This window comes from Lithobates pipiens, unplaced genomic scaffold (genome assembly GCF_037356315.1).
Source record: "Lithobates pipiens isolate NorthernLeopardFrog02 unplaced genomic scaffold, aLitPip1_a1.2 Scaffold_8, whole genome shotgun sequence".
Taxonomy (NCBI): Eukaryota; Metazoa; Chordata; class Amphibia; order Anura; family Ranidae; genus Lithobates; species Lithobates pipiens.
The window spans coordinates 534028824-534044808 of NW_027507903.1; the positions used below are offsets into that span (position 1 = coordinate 534028824).

A 15985-nucleotide genomic window follows, 5' to 3' on the forward strand; every position below is an offset into this window, starting at 1 on the left:
GGAAGATGATACGTTGGCAGCTGCTTTGCTAGTACCCTGAGACTGGGTGAGAGAGGATGAGGAGGATGAAGAGGGCTTGGTCATCCACTCTACCAAGTCGTTGGCATGTTGTGGCTCAACATGTCCAGCTGCCGAAAAGAAGGACAAGCGTGTCCCATGGCCACGTGCTGATGACAATGCACCGCGTCCACGACCAGCACTGTTGTCTCTAGACACAGAGCCTGCTTGCCCTCTTTTATTGGCTCACGCCTGTCTGCCTCTCCTTGCTGGCCTTCCAGACATGGTAATGGCCTGAAGGGAGTTGGGTAAAAAAGCAGTTGGGTAGTGTATATTGTGCTAGAGGCACATAACACCCACTAACTCCTGCAGATGCCTTTAATATAGAACACCAGAGATAAAGGGGTATATACAGATGTATACTGTGCTGTGCTGGAGGCACACACAACTTCCAATAACTCCTGCAGATGGCAAGTGGTCTCAAATAGAGAAGAGCTATGTAGGTGGATATAGCGGTATGTACTGGGTACAGAGCACGCAGACAGCACGCACAAGCTCCTAACACTACTGACTGCAAGCTCTATTATAAAAGATAGATCACTAGCTATATAGGTGAGGTGAATATAGCGGTGTATACTGCGGTCAGGGCACGCAGACAACAACCACTACACAACAGCAAGATCGAAAATCGTCCGAAAACGATCGGTGTGTACTGTGTTGAAGGTACACAGAACACCCACTGCTTCAGACGCCAACACACTACACAAGGCCGCCGCGCTGGCGGCCTTATATCATGTGGGGCGTGCACTACACAGCCTGAGCTATGATTGGCCACAGGCATCCTGCCTGTGGCCAATCATGGCTCTCCTCGCTGCTGGCGCTGCGATTGGCCAAGCATGCGGGGTCACAGTGCATGCTTGGCCAATCATGAGCCAGCAATGCACTGCGCCATCGCAGTGCATTGTGGGCCGTGAGCGCCACACGAATTTGGCGCGAACGGACCAAAATATTCGGACTTCGCCGAACGGACGAACAGCCGATGTTCGAGTCAAACGTATGTTCGACTCGAACACGAATGGTGGCCAGGGAATGAACAGGCCAAGGGGGTGAAGCTTGAAGAGTATCTGTGAGTGCCAAGTTAGGGACCCAGCCAACGGAGGTGACGCTTGCAGAGCAGCTTTGTGTTCCAAGCTAGGGACCGAGCAGTTCAGTGGGGTGACGCTTGAGGAAAATACTCAGGAAGGGTGAAAGAGCTCAGGAGATCCAGTGGCAGTGGATCAGCAAGTCTAGTGAGAGAGACTGGGAGCTCAGTGGAGTGAAGATCTACAAGAAGTGATTGTAGAGGAAGTACAGAGGTTCGTTACAACTTGTGTTAGAAACTGTTATAAGACTGTGCCATAGGAGACAGCGATCCTACATGTGCAGATATGGGGTCTTGCTGGATGCCTTTCCCTGCATGGCTGTCCTTATAGAAGTCTCGGCATCTGCTAATTTACTTTGCAACTACTAAAGGGTGTCCTGGCCCTAAACCCCCTCTCCCAACTCTTTGTATTCAAGAAGTGTCTGATGCCCATGAATCTACCTTGCATTACACCCACTATGCCTTGTAACCCACTCCTGGCTCCTGCTGCTGTCAATCAACTTCAATGACGCAGGCACTGGGGGGCGGGGCTGAGTCCATAATTCGTGTCTGTGGATGCAGGGAAAACAAAGAAGATACCAAATAGATATCAGCAGGTTGGACCTTTAAGGCATGGAAGCAAATAGGAAAGTAGAAAAAAATATATTTATTTTATTGAAAAATACAATATCATAACAGTGTTCAAAACAATATAAAAATCATATGAAATTATATAATTTGTACATTGAGCCATAGTGCATCACGTCTATGTGTTTTCGTCATAAAGGCTTCCTCAGGACACGGAAAAAGGTTCAAAGACGTAGCCAGAGAGAACAACAATAAATCTCAGTATCTTCAAATGAGCTGCGCCTCAAGTACAAATGTCATAGCAACCAGGACAGATCCAAATATATGGAGCGGTCAACCACACTATGATAGAATGGACAGAAAGTGCCATACCCCTGGGAGACAGCCCAATGCTGTGCACAGCATTGGGCTGTCTCCCAGGTGTATGCCTTCATTGTCTCCATAAAAACACTTTTACCTTTAGTCTCTATATGCTGTTTGCCCATACTATGTGTCACCAGCATCTACTGAGCTTTATGTGGATGGGATTATGTCCTCTATTGGCCGTTCCTATTGATGGTAATTTACTGACTGAGACTTCTTTCCTGCCCCTGCTGTAAAAAACTATCAATTTCTGTTTGTACTCATCAGAATGTGCCACTTGCTGTCTATTCTATGCCCCTGTACACACGGTCGGAGATTTTGCCAACCAAATCCATCGGATTTTGCCCGTTGGATTTAGTCCGACGGATTGTGTCCGAAACTGTTGCATACACACGGATGGGCCAAGTTGGCGAAAAATCCAATCTTTCAGAACGTGATGACGTAATTTCGTTACTATGGGACTACATTCAGGCTAGTAGCCAATAGCTTTGATGTAGGAATTTGATCTGAGCATGCGTGGCATTTGGTCCGATGAAAATGCTCTACACATGATCGGATTAGGTCCGCCCGGCCCAGTTGGTCGGGAAATATTTCCAACATGTTGGAAAATTGGGTCGGACGGAGATTCGGACGGAATCAGTCCGATGCATACCACACACAGTCGGATTATCTGATGACACGGTCCGATAAGACTCATTCCGACAGATTCTCCGACCGTGTGTACAAGGGCTATCACAGTGTGGTTGACCGCTCCATATATTTGGATCTGTCCTGGTTGCTATGACATTTGTCATAGAATTTTGCTACACAAAGTTGGCCTAGGCTATAAGAAGATTACGAGACCCTGAAACATAGCTTCAGTGTGGTGGCCAAAACCATACAGCGGTTTAACAGGACAGGTTCCACTTAGAACAGGCCTTGCCATGATCGACAAAAGAAGTTGAGTGCATGTGCTCAGTGTCATATCCAGAGGTTGTCTTTGGGAAATAGACATATGAGTGCTGCCAGCATCCTGCAGAGGTTAAAGGGGTGGGGGGGTCAGCCTGTCAGTACTCAGACCATACGCATCAAATTGGACGCCCCAGAAGGAAGCCTCTTCTAAAGATGATGCACAAGAAAGCAAGCAGACTAAGGACATGGATTACTGGAACCATGTCCCGTGGTCTGATGAGACCAAGATAAACTTATTTGGTTCAGATGGTGTCAAGCGTGTGTTGCGGCAACCAGGTGAGAAGTACAAAGACAAGTGTGTCTTGCCTACAGTCAAGCATGGTGGTGGGAGTGTCATGGTCTGGTGCTGCGTGAGTGTTGCTGGCACTGGGGGGCTACAGTTCATTGAGGGAACCATGAATGCCAACTTGTACTGTGACATACTGAAGCAGAGCATGCTCCCCTCCCTTCGGAAACTGGGCCCCAGGGCAGTATTCCAACATGATAACGACCGCAAACACACCTCCAACAACCACTGCCTTGCTAAAGAAGCTGAGGGTAAAGGTGATGGGCTGGCCAAGCATGTCTACAGACCTAAACCCTATCGAGCATCTGTGGGGCATCTTCAAGTGGAGGGTGGAGAAGCACAAGGTCTCGTAATCTACCAGCCCTGTGATGTCATCATTGAGGATAGGAAGAGGACTCCACCTTCTATGAAGCTCTGGTGAACTTCATGCCCAAGAGGGTTAAGGCAGTGCTGGAAAATAACGGTGGCCACACAAAATATTGACACTTTGGGCCCAATTTGGACGTTTTCACTTAGGGGTGTACTCACTTTTGTTGCCAGCGGTTTATGCCATGTACACATGGCCGGACTTTTTGTCGGACTGAACACCGAAGGACTTTTCAACGGAGTTCCGCCAAAACTGACTTGCCTACACACAATCACACCAAAGTCCGATTCGACCGTGATGATATACCATCAGACTAGAATAAGAAAGTTCATAGCCAGTAGACAATAGCTTCCTTAGCGTCGATTTTCATCCGTCGGACTAGCATACAGACAAATGGATTTTTCGACCGGAATCGAGTCCGTCTGAAAGATTTGAAACATGTTCTAAATATAAAGTCCGTCTGATTTTTCGACAACAAAGGTCCGATTAAGCCCACACACGGTCGAATTCACTGATGGATTTGTTCCGTCTGACCTTTGCTGACAAAAAATCCGGCCATGTGTACACGGCATTAAACATTAATGGCTGTGTGTTGAGTTATTTTGAAGGGACAGCAAATTTACACTGTTATACAAGCTGTACACTCACTACATTGTAGCAAAGTGTAATTTCTTCAGTGTTGTCACATAAAAAGATAGAATAAAATATTTACAAAAATGTGAGGGGTGTGCTCTATTTTGTGAGATACTGTATATAAGAAAAAAAAAGTGGCTTGCTGCACATAAAATTTTTTGAACCTATTGTTCAAACAAATACAAAGTGTTACATAATGTAGCGTTCCATGATTTCCATTTCTGGCTTACAAGCTCACGCTGTGTTCTGATCTGATGAAGGGCATGAGCTTGTAAGCCCGAAACGGAAATCATGGAACGCTACATTACGTAACGCTTTCTATTTGTTTGAACAATCAGTTCAATAAAATCTTATGTGCAGCAATCCTCTGGATTTTTCTTTATATATGGTCAGTGGGAGGACCAGATTGCATTGCACCTACTGCTGACCGGTCGCTGCTTTCCTCAACTACGGTGAAATATATATATATTTTTCATGTGATTTGGTTCTTGAGTGCTGTATAAAAAGTTAAAATCCTATTTTTTTTTCTTATGCTAACCACAATTCTATTTTTCCTAGCAACAAGAATACTATGGAAAGTGATTCTGTAGCTACTACAAACTGCTGTCACAAAACTGCTTTTGTGACATGGCCCTAACATTATATAAATAGCATCTAAATGGAAAAAGTATCATCTCTACATTGATACTATCACAAAATCTGCAAGGTAAAGAAGATTCACAGCTTAGCACCAATTTCCATTATTCTGATTAGGTTCAGTGCTCCTATCCTTCTCAGGGCTCCTTTCTTGAATGTTTTTGTAATAAAACATTTACTTAAAATGCAGTTCCCTGATGATCTTTGGAGTGTGGCCTGTCAATTGCTGTACAGAGACACTTCAAAATCTTCCCAGTCCAGTACCTTTTCCCCAGCGCATGTGTGAACTGAATTCAATTTACTTTAATAATGAGCTGCTAATGGCCTATTCATTGGAGTGGATAAAATTTGAGCTGTACATGCGCCAGGGACAAATTGTACAAGTGGGAACATTTTAAAGTGTTGCTATGTGGTGTCAGGTGAGGCCACACTGTGGAGATTGCTGAGAGGTTGCATTTTGGATAAAAGCTTTCATAAAAAAAATCCTGGAGGAAGAGCAATGGGCCAGAGAAAGATAAATGCTCTAAAATACATTTATCCATTAATGATTTATGGAAAGGTTTGTGTGAATAACAAGGCAACGTGAATGGAGTTTCAAATCTAAACCATAGCATTCTACTCCTCCCCAAAACTAGAGCAGAACATAATGCAGATTTTCCTTTCATTTACTAAGTGTACCGATAATAAGCCATAAAACCTACTCCATAGCTCCAATTACTTAGCAAAGAAAATGCCAAGGTTCTTAACCTTATCAGATTGCAGGGCAGTGCTCTTGTTACAGAAAAACAGAAAGGACAGGGAAAGAAGAAAAGCAAAGGACAAACAACAGGAGAGATCTAAACCCAGAGAGAAAAGAAATGTGGAGAGCTCCTAGAGCAGGGGTACGCAACCTTGGCCCTCCAGCTGTGGTGAAACTACAAATCCCATCATGCCTATACCTCTAGTAGTCATGCCTGTGATTGTCAGAGTCTTGCAATGTCTCATGGGAGTTTCATGACTTTTTGTCCCCAGATCTCATATTTAAGAGGACCTGGCATGTTTTTTTCTATTACAAGGGATGTTTACTGTAGTAATATGACTGAGCAGAGATGACTCCATTTGCTAGTATGTTGGTTATAGAGCTTTAGAATAAGTGCTTGATTCTGCTTGAAAAATGCATAATTTGTTTGTTCATGTTTAACATGTAATGATTGTAAAGGTAAAACCGCGCTGGTCAACACTGGGTACTGGACAGACAAAAAACAACAAATCCGGGATGAGTACTATATGTGTAAATAATTATAGGTTGCTGCCCCCCACAAAAAGAAAATCCCCGCTAGGGGTTTCTTCCACCAATAAAAAGAATCTAACAACCGGGGTAACTGGCGCTACCTATTTAACATAAACAAATATTGACTCTCATTGATGAAACAAATGAAAAAGAGAAAATGAGAAATGCCAAGAAAAAATAGGAGTAATCTATCTCACCAATAATAGTTTTCATATATGTAATCGTACCTAAATAAAGATGAAGCCTCCCTAAGGAAAGCAATAGATCCTTTATAATCCACTTATTTCAATCCAAGCCCAAAGAAAGAAACATACAAGAGGCTACTTCCAGAGGTTACATACAATCGCACAGATTCCCTACTGCGACTCCAATGTGACAGTAAGCAGTGTAATCATTTAGGACCTTATCCTGAGAACTCAGTGTAATCCTGAACAAATCATATATAAATTCTGTGAAAAAAACACCAGATTAGAATAGAAAAACTTGTACTGAGTGCAGCTTTTCCCTAAAATCGCATTAGTGCCAAATTGTGATAAACCCACCGATCTGTCGGCTGGGAAAAGAAAATTATAGAAATCTACTCCAATTACTACATGTGAAAAAAATATATGAATATAAAAAATATATGAATATATAAAAAACAAACTCTAATAAGTATATGTATAAGTGAAATGTGCAATCACAATACAAAAAAACAAAAAAACTAAAAATATATGAAAATACCAAATTAGGTGACACAAATCAAATTCAAAATCAAAGGGTTCCAAACATATGTACTAGTAAAGCATCTATGAAAAAATGTAAATAAAAAATGTGTTATAGTGACCCTTAGAAAAATAATAAAAATAAAAATAAAAAATGAACACACACATAAAAATAGGAAAAAATACATAAATAAATAAATAAATAAATAAATAAATAAATAAATAAATAAAAAATAAAAAATAAAAATAAAAGTCCAACTCTCCAAAAAGTCTTCAATAGTGCAAATTCAACATTAAATGTTCATAAAGTGACTTTTGTGCTTCTTGTGTGATCTTCAATCTATCGGCAGATTGGATTTAAAGGCGAACTACCCCTGCAGGGGTGAATTTTTTTGGTGAGTGGGGTACCTTGCGGGGGAGCACGGAAGTCACTTTGAAGATCACACAAGAAGCACAAAAGTCACTTTATGAACATTTAATGTTGAATTTGCACTATTGAAGACTTTTTGGAGAGTTGGACTTTTATTTTTATTTTTATTTTTATTTTTATTTTTTCCTATTTTTTTGTGTGTGTTCATCATTTTTTATTTTTATTTTTATTATTTTTCTAAGGGTCACTATAACACATTTTTTATTTACATTTTTTCATAGATGCTTTACTAGTACATATGTTTGGAACCCTTTGATTTTGAATTTGAATTGTGTCACCTAATTTGGTATTTTCATATATTTTTTGGTTTTTTGTATTGTGATTGCACGTTTCACTTATACATATACTTATTAGAGTTTGTTTTTATATATTCATATATTTTTTATATTCATATATTTTTTTCACATGTAGTAATTGGAGTAGATTTCAATAATTTTCTTTTCCCAGCCGACAGATCGGTGGGTTTATCACAATTTGGCACTAATGCGATTTTAGGGAAAAGCTGCACTCAGTACAAGTTTTTCTATATTAATCTGGTGTTTTTTTCACAGAATTTATATATGATTTGTTCAGGATTACACTGAGTTCTCAGGATAAGGTCCTAAATGATTACACTGCTTTCTGTCACATTGGAGTCGCAGTAGGGAATCTGTGCGATTGTATGTAACCTCTGGAAGTAGCCTCTTGTATGTTTCTTTCTTTGGGCTTGAAATAAGTGGATTATAAAGGATCTATTGCTTTCCTTAGGGAGGCTTCATCTTTATTTAGGTACGATTACATATATGAAAACTATTATTGGTGAGATAGATTACTCCTATTTTTTCTTGGCATTTCTCATTTTCTCTTTTTCATTTGTTTCATCAATGAGAGTCAATATTTGTTTATGTTAAATAGGTAGCGCCAGTTACCCCGGTTGTTAGATTCATGTTTAACATGTGTTTTGGTGACACTTGGAATGGTATCGGAGTGGTATTTTGAAGTTTGTGGAAGAAATGTGTTTAGATGGGAGGGGGTTGTTGTAAGGTAAGGGGATGTTTCGGAAAACGTGTGATGAGATAAGTAAGTGAGTAGTTTTAAAAGGTGTTTTTTTAATAAAAACATCCTACATTGCAGAAGGTAGAGCAAGTGAAGTTAGAAGGTAAAGAGAGATTTGAGTTATTTATTAAAAGAAGGTTTGCATTTTGCAAGGTTTTTTTTCAATGCATTGTTCTTTTTAGACAAGCCAATTTCAAAGCGGTTTTAAAACTGACACATAGAGAAAGAAAAAAAAAGTGAAGGAAAGTACTTTTAAAAATGGGAAAGTATCTTTGAGGAAACGATTTTAAAGGACAACCGAGATAGGAGGTTTTGGGCAGTTAAGGAAATTAAAATCCTTAGTTTAAACAAAACTCTCTGTTAAAGTGTCACAGCTAGATTCATTTGGATTATCAGATAAAAGGTGTTGTTAAAATAAGGATTTTTGTGTAGATTTACCCTGTTTGTCCGTTTGTTTGTTTGTTTGTCTGTTTGTTGATTGTTGTTTGCTGAAGTTATAATGGGTGTGTACAGGTGGGTCGGTAGAATATGCAGATCACTATTCAGGAACAGGAACAGAGGGTGGTGGGAGCTGATTCCCAGGTGGCATCGGGCTATGGTGCCTCTACTACACCAGACATATCTGATGTGGAGGAGGAGGACTGTGGGACTGAGGCTTTGGGGGGGGGGGGGGGGGTGACCACACCTGCTTGTACAGGAAAAGGTTCAACCAAGGGTAAAAAGAGAGAGAGCTGGTGGGGAGGCTAGAACTCTTGTTGAAAGCACCCCACCTCGTGCAATGGGCAGCCCCTGATGCTGGGATCTCATAGGACTTTATGGGATTACGGTACCAGAGATTCACAGAAATACCAAGATGGCAGTTTATTGGACAGTGATAAAATTGTCGCTGCTTGGTACACATAAAGGGTGACATGGTTACTGTTCTGGGGGATCTGAATGAGGTAGAGGGAAGTTATGAATCTTCTTCCTCCCCCCTCGGATTCCCCCAGATTCCCTCTTCGTTTTCTCCACCTCTAGGCTGGTAAGTTTAGGGGTGTGAGTTCTGACGCGGATCGCCAGTGAGGTGCTGGGATCACCGTTGTTCACAGTTTCATAAGACGGACACCTAGGTAGAGGAAAGTTGTTGTTAGTAGAGAGAAATACTTAATTTTATGTGTATGTGGATTTTTGTCTTGTCTTGTAATTCCAATTTAGAGTATAAGTTGTTTTTTTCTTCTCAATGTAGATGAATTGTTGGGTAGTTGATATATGTCCTATGATCCTGCCAAGACAGAGAGCGTTGCTAAAGTGGGCAGGTGAGAGGGACAGAATAGGGTTCTCATCTGTGTGTGGTGCTTTAAGAGGATTGAATCACGGATTTGGATAAAGACAAGTTACTATTTAAGTGATTCCTCCTGTCTAAAGTACTGTTTAGCACAATGCACGGAGGTACATATCCACTCACAGAGATCTGCTATTTTGCTTCAGGTGGAAGAGGGGATCAAACCATCGACCAGGCCTTCACCACCGCTTTTGTGGAGAGCATACTTCTATATTTGTATTCCATAGTCAGCAAGTCAGAGAGACTTGCTGAGGTGGAGAATGAATGTTAAAGAAGGATTTGATTCAGAAAAGTTATCTATAAAAAGTAAGTTTATTGTTAAAATGTTGCAACTATCGTCAGTCTACTCATGAAATGTGTTGGGCACATATTAAGCTCATGACCACTGCATAGTAAATTGGGAACATTAAAAGGGGAATGTGACATGTCACTGATAAATTATATGTATGCGCTGGTACCAAATGTTTTTTTGAGGAATCTGATCAGATACTAATTTTTAAAAGTAGCATTTCAATTTATGTATAGGGTATCTTGATTATTTTGGTTAGAGTCTAACTTTAAGGACTGTTTTAGTTGTAGTTGCCTATCCTTACATTATTGAAGTTAAAAGGTGTCTTTTCTGATAACAGCAAAAGTGCTATATTTGTGCAAATGGTTTTAATTGTGTTTAAGCTGTATTGACAATGGTTGGGAATTTTAAAATGTTTGATTTTGTCTTTTTTGGTTAATGCAAGTTTAAGAATATTATAATTAAGAGTCCAGAATTCGAAAGTAAACAAAGGGAAGTTGTGTATTCCAGGCACTATGCCAGATGAATTGTGGTTGGTAAGGAAAAAGGTGACTTTAAGGTTGTGTAATTCCATGCACTTTTTTTTTCACCTTCGTCACTTCCGTGACCTTCGTGTCTGAAAGAGGGGATTGTAACAATATGACTGAGCAAAGGTGACTCCATTTTGGATTCATATAACTTAACTTGTATATTCAGACTCTAGTTAAAGTCAATTAGTTAATAACAGGTTCTCTATAAAGTACACATGTAAGAAAATATAGCTTACAGCAGCATTTTTCTATATAAAGCTTCTTTTGGTAAGAGATGTCTGGGCCCTTTCCTGTTTAATGAGACATGAGACATGAAACGGGGAAGCAGGACCCATGACTATGAGTCAAGAAAACAGATGGCATTATTAATGATATGTAATGATGTGAAATGTACACCTCTGTATTAACCACGCCCATGTTCTATGCAATGATTGGTTAATGCTAAAGTATATAAGTAGTATACCCACCCAGAATTAAATCAGATAGCTTTGAACATCGATTTTGACTCATCTCTTCTTGTGTTCACAAAGAAGCTGTCTCCTCAGTACTACAGTACTAAGCGGATCTTGTGAGTGTGGCAATTGCCATTATTATACCTAGTTGGTCTTGTTAGGTATATAGAAATACCATTTGATTCCACTTCATTTACATTCCTTGTAATAGGAATAAAAATTACCTTTAAAAAAAAAAAATTGTGTAAAAATAAATAAGATCAAATTAAACAAATAAGACTTTTTGTTTATTCTAAAGCGCCCCGTCCCGACGAGCTTGCGCTCAGAAGCAAACGCAAACGTGAGTAGTACCTACTTATGAAAACGGTGGTCAAACCACACATGTGAGGTATCTTCATGATGGTTAGAGCGAGAGTAACAATTCTAGTCCTAGACCTCCTCTGTAACTCAAAATATGCAACCTGTAGAATTTTTTAACCGTCACCTATGGAGATTTTTAAGCGCAAAAGTTCCATGAGCAGGCGCAATTTTGAAGCGTGAAACGTTGGGAATCAATTTACTTGGCGTAACATTATCTTTCATAATATAAAGTAAATTGGGCTAACTTTACTGTTGTCTTATTTTTTTATTCCAAAAATGAAATTTTTTCCAAAAAAAGTGCAATTTTTAAGACCGCTACACAAATACGGGGTGACAAAAAGTATTGCAATGTTTGCTATTTTATTCTCTAGGCCTGGGTAAAGCAATACAAGGTTGTTGGGGAACCAGAATCCCTGAGACTTTTGGTATCAAAGCAGATACCTTATTCCAATAACCCCATAGCTTTGGACACTCCCACCACATATGATACACATTACTAAATGATCGGCAACCAGAGAAACACAAGGGCAAGGAAGTCAGGTACAGCCTTGAGAGACCCAAAGGGACCCACATACCATCTGGTCATTACCTTTACACTTTCTTCCACTAGAGAAATATTCAGTAAACCATTATAAGCAGAGTGGAAGGAAGAAAGGCATTACTCAACAACTCTCTCAGAGGCCAAATCTGAGTCCAATGCCCACATGTAAAGGAATTTGTCGGCGGGGGTAAAGCAGCAGCCTGTAGATAACAGATCCCCCCATGCCCTGTCTCTTGGGTGCACCATGTTTTATAAAGAGTGACGTTAGGCTCTTTAGTAACTAATGGGCCCAAGGAATGCAGAAAGTGGGAGATTTGATAAAATCAGAATTTTTCAGAGGGATGCATTTTCAACTTTGACCAACAGTGCGCTAGGGTAAAAGGACCTTGAGGGGTTAGGAAGTGACTGATTCTGTATAGACCTTTATTGAGCCACTAACAAAAGGCCTCTAGGTCCTGACCTGGGAGGGAAGCAGGATTGTTAAAGAGGTGAGATGTTGGAAGGCAATGAGGTTTAATATCATATTTTTGGACTTTCACTTCCTGGTTGATGCAGACAGGTAGCTTTTGGAATGTAATAAGTTGCACATCAAAGCTTTGTAAAACAAAAGCTTGGTTCCTGATCAACTGTTATGATAACACTATGCAAGCCAGCTTTAAAGAGGACCATGGCTGTCAGGATGATTGATGAAGGTGGGTTACAAAAATCAAAGGATCAACAGGACCCAGGGCACATAGACATGATACACGGACAATGATGCCCCTAGAGACAAATACAGAAGGATGGACAAAATATATTATAAGGACTACCTCTTGGCAAAATCTCATAGGACAGGAGGGTAGTGGGGTGTGGTTACCAGTGGGTCTGAATGAATGTGTAAAAAGTGCACACAGAAGTGAAATCATCCCTTTTCTACTCTTGGCTCATGCCTGATGGCTTAGCCTCATGGCTCTCTCTGTTATCATCATCTTGAGCCCAGCTGATGAGACCTTGTATAGGGGGGCAGCTTTGCGATAAGTATCTTTGATGTTCTTGTATTATATGCTCTCTAGTATTTTCATGTTAGCATCTTCCTATTTTCTTTGGAAATACATAAGACGTTGTTTTATTAAGCAGTATGTTTGTTTTCATAGCTAACCTTATATCATTGTACTATCAACAGTAACTATCAGAGTTTTGATAGACTAGCTAACTATAGGAATAGACAAATTAATACATATATGGAATAAATAGAAGGAATCCATAACCACCCTCAGATATTAATATTTATTTTAGATTTTATTTCAGTTGGTACCTCAGATTTTATTTCATGAGATAATGGGTGAAAAGATAACACTAAATTGTAGATATTTCGCACACAATCCCAAACAGCTAGTGTAAGGTACCTGTGGTAGGTAGTATCCGAAGTGGAGCTTGTATGCTAAGGATTCAGACGAATACCTAGTCTTGCAGGTCAAGTCGGCAACAGATCAGGCAAAGCGGTACAAAATCGAAATCCAAAGAATGGTCAGGCAGATGGAGGTCATACATGAGCTGGCAGTGAAGTACTAAATCAGCAGGCTGGAGAAGAATTCAGGCAGAGGTTCAATAAACGGTAGTCAAAATCACAGCACTATCAATGCACCCAGGGAGCTAGTCCAAACAAACGGGCACTGAGTAACAGGAAGTGCTGCTATTTATGGGCTGCTTAATTGTACATTGTCCGCAGCTGGCAGCAGTTGGGGCTGGTGAGTCCAAGGCAATGCATCAAGCTTGGAAAACATGATAAACTCCAGAGCTCCTTCATGGCACAACAGGTAAGACTGCAGCTGTGGGACCAGGAACATCCAGGTTTGAAGACACCTAGGTACATGACAGGGCCCCCTCCTCAGTGGACCTCTCCGGGGGCCTAGTGAGGCTTAGTGGGAAAGGAGGCATGGATGTCCCGAATAAGAGCAGGGGTATGCAAATCTTTGACTGGAACACAGGAACGGTCTGTGATGAGATATCCCTTCCAAAGAACCAAATGCCGTAGGCCTCGACCCTGCCTTCTAGAATCCACTCATGTTGTCCATCAACAAGGAGGAGGTCACTGTTGAATTCTGGAGTAGCGATTGAAAATGGCCTTTTTGAGAAACATGGAATATGGGCTGTATTTGGAGAGAGGAGGGCAATATTAAACTGCTTCTGGCCCAACTCTAGCAATAAGTCTTTAAGAACCGATGAATCGAGGGCCCAATTTGGCACAAGGTTGTTTCAGTCTCATGTATTTGGTTGATTGCCAAACTCTGAGGACGATAGCCTAGGGCTGCATAGAATGGTGTGGTATTAAAAACACTGTGCCCATGGGAGTTAATGGTGAATTCAGCCAAAAGCAAATACTCAGACCAGTTGGAGTGTAACGCATTGACATAATGTTGAAGATAGGTTTTCACGGTCTGGTTCATGTGTTCGGTTTGACCATCTGTTTGAGGGTGATGCGAGGTAGAGAGTGAGAGTGTTACTCCCAGTTTCTTACAGAACGCTCTCCAGAATCGGGAAACAAACTGGGATCCGTGGTCTGAGACGACATTGGTAGGTATGCCATGATGTTTCACAATATGGGAAAGGAAGAGGGTAGACAGTGCTTCCACTGTAGTTAATCCAGGGAACAGTACAGACATTTAAAAAAAGCGATCCACTATGACCCATATAGCAGCCATGCCCTCAAGCTTGGGTAACTCTGTAAAGAAGTCCATAGCCAAAAGTCCAAGGCTGATGAGGTGCAGGAAGTGGTTGTAACAGTCCAGTAGACAATGTGCGGGGTACTTTATTAGCAGCACAAGTTGGATAGGCAGCCACATAGTCAGTAACATCCTTTTTCATATGAGGCCACCAGACATGAGGCTGCAAGGTTTTAAAAGTGATGGTGACACCAGAATGACCAGATAATACACCATCATGTGCCCAGAGGACAGGGCCTACAAACAGGTGACCAGGTGGTATCTTCAAACCTTGAGGAACACGATTCTGGGTTTCTTGTAACTGTTGGGAAAGAGCCGTAAAGATCTGTGCGACAATTTTCTGAGGTGATTATATACTGCTCGGTAGGTCGATCTTCAGAAGTAGCGAACTGTCTGGAATGAACATTGTCTTTCTTGTTCTTATGCCCAGGGACATAAGGAAGAATAAAATTAAAATAGGACAAAAACAGAGCCCACCGAGCCTGACGTGAATTCAAATGTTTAGTAGTCCGAAGAAACAGCAGATTTTTATGGTCAGTCAGGATAGAAAAAGGCTTGGGAGCCCCTTCCAAAAGATCCTTACCATAAATTTTTTTAAACATCCGGCGTCCCAGATACATACATTTCTACATTAATCTTGTATGGTATGTATGAGATATATACCTCTCCTGCATGCCATCATTTCAACATTATCTTTATATTTACTATTTGATCTTCCTATTTATAATTTATGTTGATCGGCTTCTCCTCTACCCCCTGCAGTCACCATAGGTGAAACCTAGGGCTGGATGTTCTATTCCTTTCTTCCCCTTTTTGGGATAGCTTCATCGATTGTGGGCCCGTGGATGAGTCAGGGGTACGTATTTAATCTAAGCATGATCAATATTCTAAAACTAAATCAATTAGTCTTTGTGCCTATTCTTTTTATATTGATTATTAGTCTATGCAAACTACCCTGGTTAGGGCAGCAGGTGGTATTCATTTATCTATTACTTGTAATAATAATCATTTATAATTTATCACTATCCTTAGTTGTTACTCGTCTTCCTTTGGGTCAAAAAAATTGGCTCCCCTGAAGAAGCCATGGTCATGGCGAAACATGTTGAGACTCTCTTGACCAGCGATTTAAATTAAGTAGATTGAATATTTTATCCTTTGTACTGTGGTGTCTTGTGTAGTATTCCTGAGAATACATATATTTTTGTTATGTATAATTGTTTTTTCAATAAAGCTTTATTGCAAAATTTTCATGTAATGAATTACATTTAATTGTCTGAAATTCTGGTAACCTATGTCGCACCGTAATAATCCCCTCTTCCCTATACCAACACTTTCTACTTGCAATTTTGGATGAGGTGCCCTATCAATTAGATCTTCTCGCCAAAACCTTCTCTTTTTTCCTTTCCAAAA

The 15985-nt window shown here is 40.5% G+C and overlaps 1 long non-coding RNA gene across 3 annotated transcripts; it reads left to right on the plus strand.

Moving 5' to 3' along the window:
- The first annotated feature begins 5675 nt into the window (after window positions 1–5675).
- LOC143960724 (uncharacterized) lies at window positions 5676–15757 on the plus strand. Of its 3 annotated transcripts, XR_013270367.1 has the most exons (4): window positions 5692–5822; window positions 9848–10007; window positions 11271–15431; window positions 15608–15757. It is a non-coding gene; the product is annotated as an uncharacterized LOC143960724 (long non-coding RNA). The 3 variants fall into 3 exon arrangements; XR_013270366.1 differs by having other exon boundaries at window positions 5676–6045; window positions 11271–15757; XR_013270365.1 differs by having other exon boundaries at window positions 11271–15757.
- The last annotated feature ends 228 nt before the right edge of the window (window positions 15758–15985 follow it).